Source organism: Tamandua tetradactyla, chromosome 11 (genome assembly GCF_023851605.1).
Source record: "Tamandua tetradactyla isolate mTamTet1 chromosome 11, mTamTet1.pri, whole genome shotgun sequence".
In the NCBI taxonomy this organism is placed as follows: Eukaryota; Metazoa; Chordata; class Mammalia; order Pilosa; family Myrmecophagidae; genus Tamandua; species Tamandua tetradactyla.
The window spans coordinates 55,125,192-55,139,146 of record NC_135337.1 but is presented as its reverse complement, the minus strand read 5'-3'; the positions used below and the strand labels follow the sequence as shown (position 1 = coordinate 55,139,146).

Below are 13,955 nucleotides of genomic sequence, written 5' to 3'. Positions count from 1 at the left end.
AAAATTTAAATTTTGGACAAAATAAATCTCTCCTCCTTTGGTCTCACATAGAAATTAAAGTTTTAAAAATGCACTTAGTATCACCTTTTATCCATATTTTAACTCACCTTAGTTCTCAACCAGATCAGCCCTATTCACTTCTTTAATTGAAATCTGATTCTTTTTTTTTTTTTTTAACAGTTATTGTATGGAGTCATCATTTTAGAATTAATGCTGCTTCTTAGAATCTCAGAGCTGGAGAGCTTTAACTTTGAGTCTCAAGTGTCACCCAGACACCCGAGTTCCGGGGAGTTACCAGGTTATACACAAAGAGCAAAGCATCTCAGAATTTAGAAATAGCAGTTAAAGTTTAGGAATAAGTGTGAGAGCTGCTATAAAAGCTTACAATCTAAGCCCTAATTTTCTTATATATTTTTTACTAGCTATTTCCAAAATTAAAAACATAAGACAATTGATTTACGTTAGGGTCATCAACCACAAACTACAACAGAAGTTTTATTCTATCTTACTTTTCCATATTTACCAGGGTTATGCTCACTAACAGGTAGAACATAATGTGTATACCTGGCTTACTTCTTTTTGAAAATCCCTTTTTGTCCAAGATGAAGTTCTGATTTGTAGTTGAGCTGACCATGTGTACTTTTAGAGACGTCTTAGAGCAAAGTAGTGTAAATGACAAGGAAATCTGGCCAATTTTCCATTTTCTGTAACATTCTTCTAAGAATAACTAAAACCATGACTAAAAACATCATACTGTTGTCTAACATCATGCAGATCAGAATCAGGATATAACATTGACAGTGAGAACATTGTCCAGTCTTTAGCAATTTTATATAATCTCTAAATACATGAATTATATATCACCCATACAAATTTAACTAACAAATTTAGAAAATATCTTTAATTATTGTGACATTTCCCAAAGACTTCCTATGAGATATATTAAATTGACTATTTTTAGTAGCTCACTTTTATAAAGTGAAAGAACAAATCCTTTGCAATAGTTTGAAATCAAAAGATACCCTTTAGGGTTCAATTTTGGGAGAGCAGAATGTTAAAAGTTGTTATGTTTGAACACCATGTTAACCGGGAAAACGGGCTACTGTGCAACAGTATTTGATTCTTTATTTAACCAAAGTGACAACAAAAAGTAAAATAGGAGTTAATACGATTACAAGAAAAAGATTTAGTTTCTTCAAAAGTGAGAAGACCTCTTCTAAAATAAAGAATCATGAGGTCAACATAAATATCAATCTGGATACTCTTCTGATACGGCATCAACATCCACAAGGATATTATTCTGTCTTCTAGACAGAATAAACAGATAAGAAAATTGTTTTATAATCTTTCATTAAGAGCAGACCCAAACGCTGCTCTTCCGGGTGCGCCCCTCCCGGCCACGACCCTCGCGCACCGGGGGCCCTCGGAGGCAGGGCGCGACGGCCACCCCGGCCGCCCCGGCCCGGTCACACGGCAGGTCAGCGGCCACGCAGCCTCGGCGCCCAGCGGCCCTGAGCACCGGCAGTCCCTGGGTGCCGCCGTGGGCGAGATGCCGGTGCTGGACGCCTCCGGGAAGGGGTGCGGTTCCGCGCGCTGTTGTGCTAGCGCCGGCCCGTTGTGGTCTTCAGTGGCATTTCCTGTGTTAAGTCTGCAAGGAATACATAGAAGATCTGGCCAGAATCGCCAAGGGTTTTTTTTTACAAGAAGCAAATGTCACCCTTACAGTGACTGGACAGTCATCCTACCATCGTATTGAGCCTTTCTGCAAACTGACTGGATATGCTCATGAACTCTATGTTGATTCTGAGAGAGAAATTTATAAAAGATTGGGAATGAAAAGAGGTGAAGAAATTGCCTTCTCAGGATAGATCCCCTGTGTGAGGTCAAACATGATCTCAGGAAGCATTCAGAGCCTGTGGCCTGTGTCACTGGCCCTCTTTTCGATTTTGAAGGAGACCCGGCTCAGCCAAGGTGGAGCCCCCATCTTAGGTCCAGGCAATAGCATTCATTTCATACACCGTGATAGGAATAGATTGGATCACAAACCCATCTATTCGGTTCTACAGCTTGTTGGAGTTGAGCACGTGAACCTTGCAAGCAGACCTTCAGTTATCCATGTGGGACTCAGAATAGAAGTCCTCGCTTTCAGTCGGACCCTGGGGAACAGGGCGTTAAGTATTGGGGATGCAGTAGCCTCCTATCACTTGCTGGCCCTTCCAGTCTTCGAGGAGAAAAAAGAAAATACAGAGAGAACGTGATGTTTGAATTGCACATTGCGAGACTGTAGAGCTTTTATAAAGCTATTAAAATACCAGTCTGAACTTCTGTTTACGTTACAATGTATCCATTCAATGAGAAATATTTCTTTTGCCATTAAAATTATAAATTTTTATAAAGACTATTAAGGTAAGGCAGAGCAACTCAAAACCATTTTATTCAGTGAAAAACCAGGATATTAAATTGTATAAACAATATAATCCTATTTTATATGTATGTTTTTATTTTTGTATGCTTAGGGGAAAAATAAGACAGGAAATAAACTCACCAGAATTTTGCCAGTGAGGTGTCTCTATGTGGAAGGATTACAGGTTTTTTTTCTTCTCCACACATGTCTATATTTTCCAACTGCTTTATTATGAGCATAATTAACTTTTTAGGCCAAGAAAAGATCATTAACATTACATGAGGGACGTATTCTTATATAACAAGCTCCACAGTGTTGCAAATGAAATAGGCTGCAGTCCACATGTTTTCATCTTGATTGCTTTACTAGGAGAAAATGTGGCAAATGGAGTATCTTTCAAATAGCCCATGGTCAAAACATCTTGTCACCACACACCCACTATCAATTTCACTAGAATTTCTTTTTTTTGTTCTTGTAAAACAGAAAAATATTTGCTTTAGGTATTTAAGATATATGTTTAAAATATGATCGGTATGGTTTTTTAAAGGAAATTTTGAAAATTTGTTTAGAAAACCTTTTTAGCTTAAATGTACACTGTAGCTTGGTTGTACATTGCTAGAGAGCTGCATGTCACCTCCAAATTGCTTTTGTTTAGTGGATTATTGTCATCATTTATTTTTCTAGAATGTTACTATATTTTAACGTTGGATGTGTCCCAGAAATTCTGATGAAAAGTACAGCCAAATGAAAATATTGGTAATTATTAACAAGTATAATACTGCTTTGAACTTAGAATGCTTTTATGTATAGCCTATGATGGCACACAATGAATATATATGTAATGTTTTCAAGTATTTGAACATTTTCATGTGTATCTATACAGATAGTTATGCTTTATTATATTATATTCATACAATAGAAGTATAATTTCTCATAAAATGTATAATTGAAAAAAAAAAAAAAAGAGTAGACCCACAGTCTGCATTTAACAGAGAATGGTCCACTACACAATTTGACACAAAACTCTTAATAAAAGTATTATTAACAAGTTTATCAAATTTTTGGTCAGTACTGATTACAACAAACAAAATTCATTTTCACAAACTTCCTACAATTTTCTGTGCCCATTAGTTATAAATGACTTATAACTAGCCATTTTACTTTAGGGCAAAGCTACACTCCCTTAGACAAGTTTTTCAAATGTTAGTCAGCACTGATTACGACAAAAAAAAAAAAAAAAAAAACACTTCCAGAACTTTTCATATTTATCAAAACTTTGTCCTCCACATTCTTGATGACAAAACTACATACCTTTCCTGCACATCCTGCATACTTTACATACATATACCTTAAGTTACCAAAAAGATATTTAATACTGTCTTTAAACATCTTACAAAAAAATTATTTGAAAAATAAAATGTGTCAAAATAAGAACTTAATATCATTAAACAAAAACCTACATTTTTTACCATCTTAAAGATCTAAGATATAATGCTAGCTTACTCTATCAGCAAACTTGTATGAGTTTTGGAGAACATACCTAAATAGAAAAAAATTATATTTGGTTCAAAAGGCATCATAAAAGCAGTAATAAGACTAGACTTTCTCACTGCATTGTTGCTGTTGTTGTTTTCCAGCTGCATTTGCTTTTCCTATTGGGAGTTAAAGAAAAATCTTTGTTATAAAATATCTTAAGGGTGCACGAGAGGTAGAGTAGAAGAATGCTTGCCTTCCATGCTGGAGATCCAGGTTCATTTCCCGCACCATGCATCCCCCCCCAAAAAAAAATATTAAAATAAAATATCTTAAAATTATGAACAACTTCTAAAGCATACTGACTGTCAAGCTCTGAGAAACACTACAGTTGTTTCATTTATGTCAAGCATAAATCCAGGAAAAACTTTTTATAACTCTTAAGGACGTTTTTCTTTACTTTTTGGTGCCTTTACATTTGGCAATTGGATTTTATTCAATTACCTTCACCCCAAATTTAAATAATAATTTGTCTTCTGCAGCTACTATTGCAAAGGTGTATTCAGGGAAAATAATTAATAATCTTAAACATAGAAATTACAGGATGAATATGTGATTGAATATGGCTATTCAATCTAAGAGAATTTGAGACAAGTGTTCTTTCAAAAGCAGTCTTTTAACAAGTCACATAGTGTGTACTGAATACACACAGCACTGGTGGCAGGCAGGAAACAGAACTGCTTTTAATCTTCCATTTACATTATCCAAAATTTAATTTTTATTTTGAATGTAAGACTGAAAAATAATTTAGCCACAAAAACAGTGTGGGGAAAGAAAGGGAAAATGAATATATATTGAATTTCAAACAGGCAGTACCTAAATCAAGGCATCAAGATGCCATCTGAGAAGACAATGGAGACTCAATCTAACAGCCTTTATGTATCTCCCCACCCCTCACTTAAAGTCATAAAGTAAAATGATGTAAGAAAAAACAATTAATGCCAAAAATAAAGCAACAGTCTCCATCAAAGAAAACATACCCTCATAGAAGGAAAAAAATAGAACATACAGAAATTAATCACCACAAAATGCACTGCAGAGTAAGAAAAGGGGTACATATGTCATTTTTTCCAAATAACTAACAAATACCAACATATAGAGGAAAATAAGACAAATGTATGTGTAGAATCTGCACCACTGAAGGGAGAATAAGCCTCCAGGACCCAGCTGATAGTAGACTAGAGGAGTGTAAGGGAAGTAGCTGTCAATCATTTCATGCAATTCATCAAGCTTTATTGAGAGCTTACCAAATGTCTTACACTGTGTTGCATGCAGGGGGCAGTACAAAGATGAATGAATCACCATCTATGTCCTAAAGAAATTAAAAAAACAGACTCAGTCTAGTGGGGAAGCTATCACATGTCCAGTTACCATGGAGAAGGTTATCCAGTGCTGTAAGCATTAGAATCAAGGTAAGAGCCTAGAAATCTGGCAGATTTGGGAAGAAAAGAAGGAGCAGTCCATTCTGAGGACAATAAGGACTTCACAGAAGAGGATCAAAAACAGTGATGTGGTCCAGAAAAAGAAGAAAGGAAAGCAAAAGAAACGGCATAAGCAAAGTATGGGTATAGCAAAGTGCAGAGACTATTCTGGGAACATAAGAGGGTTCCATGTAGTTGGTTGGGGGACAAGGCTGGGCTGACTTATGGATGGGAGACCTTATTTGCCATATCAAGGATTTGGGACTTTCATCTATTGACAAGTGGCTGTTAGTGAATCAGAAGGTGGCATATTGACTTCAAGGAAAGAGAAGCACTCATTACAATGGTAGTGGGTTGAATGGTGAACCCAAAAAGATACATGTATGTCTTAATTTCAAGAACATGTAAATGTTACCTAATTTTGAAAAGGGTCTTTGCAGACGTAATTAAGGTGAGACTCTTGTGATGAGGAGATCATCTTGGATTACGTGGTGAGCCCAAAATCCAGTAAAAATTGTCCTTTGTAAAAGGAAGACAGAGAGAAATTTGTGACTGGCACAGAGGAGAAGGTGCATGTGAAGATGGAGGCAGCGATGTATCTACAAGCCAGGGAAAGCCAACAGCCACTAGAAGCTGGAAGAGTCAGGGAATGGATTCTCTCCTAGAAGGCTTGGGAAGGGGGTTGGCTCTGTATTATCAGCTTTTTGGCCTCCAGATCTGGGAGAGAATACATTTTGTAATTTAAGCCACAATAGTTGTGGTTATTTGTTATGGCAGCCCTAGAAAATTAGTATAACACCTCAACATTAATCATTATAAATGAAAATGGTAATGACTAGCATACGTATAATGCACTTCAATTTACAAATCGTTTTTATGTGTACATTCTTAATTTATCTTCTTTGAAAAGCAGTGGGGTCCTACTATTATTTTTCCCCCATTATATTGTTGGAGAACCTAAGCTTCAGTGAAATATAATCACTTTCTTAAGGTGTTAAACCCCTACCTCTAAATCCTTTTTTTTCTTTTTAACAACACACGCTGCTTTACACATTCTTAGCATTTACCTCTCCCTCCTCCCTCCATTCATAATTGATTGATTTAAATGGTATGCAGGTAACTTGCTGTCGCAGGCTGGGAAATGGATCAGAAGAGGAGGGAAAGAGAAGGAAGTGTCCAAAAGAGAACATGATTAGGAGATTCAAAATGAGAATAAAAACAGTGAGGTGGCCCTCCTCAAATTATCTGGGCTTACAGATACTGACTATAATACTGGGTAAGATTTTAAACTCTTTGAGTCTCAGTCTTCTCTTCTATAAAATGGACACAGTAATTCCTAGCTGGGTTGATTTAATGATTAAAAGAATTATATATCAAAAAACTTTGAAAACTATTAAGACATTGCATAAATGTCAATTGCAATTATAACTCAAAGAGTTATAAAGGCAGAATAGTGTAGTACAGTGGTTCCCAAGTCTGATCGCATATTAGAGTCATGTAGGAAACTTTAAAAAAATTCGCCAATGCCTGGGCTCCACTGAAGAATTATTAAATCATAATCTATAGGAATGGACTTCAAGCAATATATATTTTTAAAACATCACTAATTATTTTTATGCATGCAGCCAGTTTTGGTAATCCCTGATATAGTGGGAAAGGGTGAGCTCTGAAATCAGATTCAACTAGGCATAAATTCCACATAACTTTATAAGTTGTTACTTTATAAATTTTGGGACCTTGGGCAATTTACTTAATCTCTTCAAATCTCTGCCTAACTTTAAGATAGAAATAATAATATTTAGCTGATAATGTTGTGTTAGAATTGAATTAAATGCATGTACAAATGTAGTAATCAGTTCATGTCAGTTTGCTTTTCCCCATTCCTTTTATATGGATAAATTGATTGGAAAGCTAAAGGGAAAGAAGGGAGGAAGAGAGTTGTACTTAGTGCATTAAATGAATTTCCAAAACTTAGCCGCACATTTTGATTTCTCAATTTGAGATGAAGACATATAGAGATGTGGTCTTGTATTATGAATGCAGACACCAATAAATACACCTGTCATACAGAACAGGTTTCTTATAAAGCTAATATCTTACCAGGTATTATAATAATTCACATTGACTATGAAACCAAGTGTTTCTCCATTTATCAAGGCCTAGGGAAAGTGCTAAATATTTCCTGTGCTTAACAAGTAGATTAAATTAGAGTCACAAGGCACCACTTTTATTGTCAAGGACATTTATGGTCATTGTTAGGTCACCTGTGCTGACTAAATGCTAATATATTCACTCATGGTGGAGATGTTCAAATATTGGTAGAAATATGAAATGAGTGTTATAGCTTTGTTGTTACCTTTATTTTAGCTATGGAAGATTATCTACATATTACAAAGAATTTTGGAATTCAAATTGGCAGCTTTTATCTTCAGTACCTAGTCTTAAGAAATCAGAAGAGCTGACTCCCAGAAAGCCAATTTGTTTCTCTTAAAAATGTACAGTCAGGGCGGGCCGCGGTGGCTCAGCGGGCAAAGTGCTTGCCTGCTATGCCGGAGGACCTCGGTTCGATTCCCGGCCCCAGCCCATGTAACAAAAACGGAGAAACAGAATACAATAAAACAAGAAAATGTTTAAAAATGTTTCCCTTTCTTCCTTCCTTCCTTCCTTCTATCCTTCCTTCCTTCTCTCTGTCTTTCCTTTAAAAAAAAAAAAAAAAAAAAAAAAAAAAATGTACAGTCAGTTTTTGGGCACAACTAAAAATGCTCTAAAAAGTTCTACACCAGCTACATAGTTGGCGACGTTGTAACAACTATGAGGACAAATACTTTTAATTTGTAACCATAACTAAAAACAGACTCCTTGAGTTTATGTAAATATCATTCAAGGAATATTGATTGGCTGAGGTTATTTCTGCAGACAAAACTCAATTTAACCATAAGTCAGTAAATTGTGAACTACATTGCAAACTTGTTTATTCAACCATAGTTATTGGTTTGGACTATATGCCTAAAAAAGTAACTCTAACCCAGTGAGTTTACCCAGGGTCCACATCTTGGTTTCTAATACCATTATCCAAAAAAAAGGAACCAGGGTTCCTGCAAGAAATGGCTGATCCTGGCACTGGTGCAGGAAATATACAAGATGAACCTAGAGAATATTGTAGTGCCAGAAAGTAAGTGCTAAAACAAAGCAAAGCACAATGATGAGGGTAAGTCAAAGGGACATAGGTACCAACAGGAACAGCTCCAATGGCAAAAGCTGGAACAATTTGTGCAACAAAATAAATAAAGTAGTATTAGATTATAAGCCAACATATAAAATCAATATCTATGAGTCCATGGTGATCTAGATAAATAATGGAATAAGTAAATAACTGGGAGAGAATAGAAAAATCTCCCATGCAGATGAATTTCAAATAATTTATGTAGATTTTCCACCCTCACAGAGATGGAGCATAACTCCCCACTCCTTAAATGTGGGCTGTGTGTAGTGACTTCCTTCCAAAGAATGCAGTGTGGAAAGGTGGGTAATAAAGAGTGAACTTTTAGTGGAGAAACCTGATAAACACTGCCACAGCCGACTGATTAAGGTCACTATCGATAGTGAAACCATGTCATTGATACATATTCTAGATAAGTTGTGACAAAAATGGCACTTCACCTCTGTGGTTTTCCTTCCAGAAACCCATTGCCCCAATTTAATCATGAGAAAACATCAGACAAATCCCATTAAAGGGGCATTCTACAAAATATCTGACGAATCCTCCCCAAAACTGTCAAGGTCGTTGTATTAGTAAGGGTTCTCTAGAGAAACAGAATCAGTAGGAAATATCTGTAGATATAAAATTTATAAAGGTGACTCATGAACTGTGGGAACATAGAGTCCAAGGTGTGTAGGGCAGGCCACAAGCTTGTAACTCTGATGAAGTTCCTCAATGAACTCTCAGGAGAAGCTGGCTGGACAACTGCAGGAAGAGTCCAAAATCCATAGGGCAGGCTGTGAAGCTGAAGACTCCAATGAAGGGTCTGGATGAATTCCACAGGAGAGGCTCACCGGCTGATGTGGGAAGAGAAACTGTCTCTTCTGAATCCTCCTTAAAAGCCTTCTGGTGATTAGATTAAACATCACTCATTGCAGAAGACACTCGCCTTGGCTGATTACAAATGCAATCAACTGTGGATGCAGTAGATGTAATCATGATTTAAGTCCATGAAATGTCCTCATAGCAACAGAGAGGCCAGCACATGCCCAAAAAGACAAATGGGCACCACCAGCTGGCCAAGCTGACACATGAACCTGACCATGACAATCCACCCATTGTCAACTTGGCAGCTATACACATCACCTTAAACCATATTTAATCTCTAAATAGAAAACAATAACAGACACATTTTTCCCTCACCTAACAATACTCAATTAAATCTCCCCAGAATAGGGTGCAAGTCCTTGGGTAATATTCATTCTGAAACTTGATATCTAACAACTTAAATACTATATATAACATGAACAAAACAGCATTACAGTCCTTGTTTCTGCAACTGATCATGTAGTTGTAGTTCATATTTATCACTACTTTCTTCCACTACCAATTCCATGTTCTCTTTACCTTCAGCAAACACTTCATCCGGCTGTGGTTCTTTCCCTGGTGGGGTGACCCAAACCTTCATTCCAGAAGTTTCAGAGCCATTGGTAGCCCTGCCTGGATTGGGTTGTTGCAGTTTTCCATTGACCTTAATCACAGGGCATGGTAGTACTAAAAGACACCCTAGAGGATCGCCTATATTTCAGGAAAACTCTTCTTTACCTCCATTGTGTAGTTGCAGTCCTAATTCCCCCTGGTAGTCAGGGTCAATCATCACAGCCAGTAAAATAATCCCCTTTTTGTCTTGTTGATCCAAGGAAATGAGTAGCCCAAAGTGACCAGATGGCAGTCTTGATTCCAGTGCAGTGGAATCATTGTTGTTTCACATGGAGGAAGCACTCCCCCTTTTGGAACTAAAACCTGTAGATCAGCAGAACTCAAGGTCACAGGGACAGAAAGTAAGAATTTTCCCAGTCGATTGCTAGGGGTAAGTGTGTGGTGCCACTTCCATTTCCACCCCTTGGTTCCTGGACCCATGGATCCTGGCTATGGGAGAATCTGGATGCTGATTCAGAGCATACACAGCCTTCTGGAGAATATCACCCCAGCCCTGTAAGGTATTGCCTGCTAATTGGCACTGTAATTGAGTTTCAAAAGACCATTCTACTGCTCTATCAATCCAGCTGGATGATGGGAACATGGTAAGACCATAGAATGCCATGAAAGCAATGCTGTGTGGAATATCATGAAGATGGATAAGGCATTCTGTAAGTCCGCAGATAGTAGCTTTCACAAAAGCATTGCATTCAGGGAAAGCAAATCCATATCCAGAGCATGTGTCTATTCCAATCAAAACAAATCACTGCCCCTTCCAAGACGGGAGTGGTCTAATGTAATCAATCCGCCACCATGTAGCCAGCTGTCACCTCAGGGAATGGTGCCATATCAGGGGCTGAGTGTGGGTTTCTGCTGCTGGCAGATTGGGCACTCAGCAGTGGCTGTAGCCAGGCCATCCTTGGTGAGTGGAAGTCCCTGTTGCTGAGCCCATGCATAACCTCCATCCCTACCAGCATGACCACTTTGTTCATGAGCCCACTGGGCAATGACAGGAGTTGCTGGGAAAAGAGGCTGACTGGTATCCACAGGACGGATTCTCTTATCCAATTGATTATTATAACCTTCCTCTGCTGAAGTCACCCTCTGGTGCACATTCACATGGGACACAAATATCTTCATGTTTTTAGCCCACTCAGAAAGATCTATCCACATACCTCCTTCCCAGACCTCTTTGTCACCAATTTCCCAATCACGTTCTTTCCAAGTCCCTTGCATCAGTATACAAATGCACCTCTGGCCAGTTCTCCTTCCATGCAAAATAAGCAACCAGGTGTACTGCTCAAAATTCTGCCCACTGGGATGATTTCCCCTCAAAACTGTCCTTCAGGGACATCCCAGAAAGGTGTTGTAGTGCTGCAGCTGTCCATTTTCAGATGGTACCTGCATATCACATATAGCCATCTATAAACCAGGCCAGAGATCTCTCTTCCTCAGTCAATTCACTGTTGAGGAACGCCCCAAGAGGCCATACGTCTGGTCTGGGAAAGAGAAGGTAATGTGGCAAGAATTCAGGATATGGGCATTTGGGCCACTTTCTCATGCAGCTTACTTGTGCCTTCAGGACCTGCTCTGGCCCTATTTCATATATCCCATTTCCATTTTAGGATGGAATGCTGCTGCACATGCTCAACTTTATGGCTGGTTGGATCAGACAACACCCAGATCATGATAGGCAACTCATGTCTCATGGTAACTTGGTGGCTCATGGTTAATCGTTAAGTCTCTACTAAGGCCCAGTAGGAGGCCAAAAGCTGTTTCTCAAAAGAAGAGTAGTTATCTGCAGCAGATGGCAAGGCTTTGGTCCAAAATCCTAAGGGTCTGCATTATGATTCTCCTATAGGGGCCTGCCAGAGGCTCCAGACAGTATCTCTATTTGCCACTGACACTTCCAGCATCATTGGATCTGCTGGATCATATGGTCCAACTGTCAGAGCAGCTTTTACCACAGCCTGGATCTGTTGCAGAGCCTCCTCTTGTTCAGGTCCTGACTCAAAGTTAGCTGCTTTTATAGTCACTCAATAAATAGGCCAGAGTAGCACAACCAAATGAGGAATATCTTGTCTCCAACATCCAAAGAGACCAACGAGGCATTGTGCCTATTTTTTGGTCATAAGAGGGGCCAGATGCAGGAACTTATCCTTCACTTTTGAAAGTATATCTTGACATGCCCCACACCACTGGACACCCAGAAATTTCACTGAGGTGGAAGGCCCCTGTATTTTGGTTGAATTTATCTCCCATCCTCTGAAATGCAAATGCCTTACCAATAAGTCTAGAGTAGTTGCTACTTCTTGCTCACTGGGTCCAATTAACATGATATCATCAATATAATGGGCCAATGTGATGTCTTTGTGGGAGGGAGAAACAATCAAGGTCCCTGCAGACAAGATCAAGACATAGGGTTGGAGAGTTGATATACCCTTGAGGTAGGACAGTGAAAATATATTTCAGACCTTGCCAGCCAAAAGCAAACTGTTTCTGGTGATCTTTACTAACAGCTATTGAGAAAAAAGCATTTGCCAGATCAACAATTGCATACCAGGTATCAGGGGATGTATTGATTTCCTCAAGCAATGATACCACATCTGGAAAAGCAGCTGCAATTGGAGTTACCACATGGTTGAGTTTATGATAATCCACTGTCATCCTCCTAGACCCATCTGTTTTCTGCATGGGCCAAATAGGAGAGTTGAATGGGGATGTGGTGGGCGTCACCACCCCTGCATCCTTCAAGTCCTTAAGAGTGGCAGTAATCTCTGCAATCCCTCCGGGAACCCAGTGTTGTTTCTGATTTACTATTTTGCTAGGTAGGGGCAGTTGTAGTGGCTTCCACCTGGCCTTTCCTACCATAACAACCCTCACTCCATGAGTTAGAGAGCCAATGTGAAGATTCTGTCAGTTGCTCAGTATGTCTATTCCAATTATGCTTTCTGGAACTGGGGAAATAACTATAGAATCAGTCCAGGGGCTCACTGGACCCACTGTGAGACTTTCCATGATAAATCCACTCTAACATTCCAATCTCTCTAAGCCTCTGGATTCCCTCATCTACATTATATCAGGGCAGTTCTGGCATTTCAATCTCAGGTAATGTCAGCCACCTTTTGATCCATGTTTCAGCCAACCATCCAATCAAACTGTTAATGCCTTTTTTAACCCCTCAAGCTATAACACTGAATGCAGAATCTCTGCTTATTGAGTCCATATTAATAAATTCAGCTTGATCCAGCTTTATATTCCTCCCACCATGATCCCACACCCTTAGAATCCACTGCCACACATATTCCCCTGATTTCTGTCTATATAAATTGGAAAACTCATGAAGTTCTTTTGAAGTATACCATACCTTCTCATGGGTGATACTTTGTACCTTACCTTTTGGGGTCTGTTGGGACTTTAGTCTAGTTATAGGTCCTAAAGAAATGAGGAGTGATGGGGGTGGGTCATGAAAAGAATTAGAAGTATCTTCCAAGCCACTGCTTCAGGGCATTCATTTGCAGTTTCATCTGGTGAAACATGATTAATCATTCTAGGGCTAATCCCTTCAGGTTGAGGTTGGGTAGCCAACTCCTCAGGGCAGGCTGGAGGTGGGGCAGCTATGTTCTCAGGGCAGACTATTACGGGGTTATCTAGAGAAAACTCAGCATGACCTAGGGTTTCTATGTCTCCACCGATATCATTATCAATCCATATGTCACCATTCTGTTTTTCAGGGTCCCACTGAAATCAGTGTCCTCACTTTAATGGCAGATACCAAGCAAGATTGAGATTTCAGTTTATGTTGTAAAGTTACTACTATAACAGTAAGATTCTGAGTCTGATTTTCAGAGATCTCAAGTCTATGGCCACATGAAATAAGATTTTTCTTCAGGGCACTCATAGAAACGTTTACATCTGT

The 13,955-nt window shown here is 38.8% G+C and overlaps 1 pseudogene; it reads left to right on the top strand.

The window, feature by feature from the left end:
• The first annotated feature begins 1,079 nt into the window (after nucleotides 1-1,079).
• On the top strand, nucleotides 1,080-2,266 carry LOC143649128 (peroxiredoxin-like 2C pseudogene; annotated as a pseudogene).
• The last annotated feature ends 11,689 nt before the right edge of the window (nucleotides 2,267-13,955 follow it).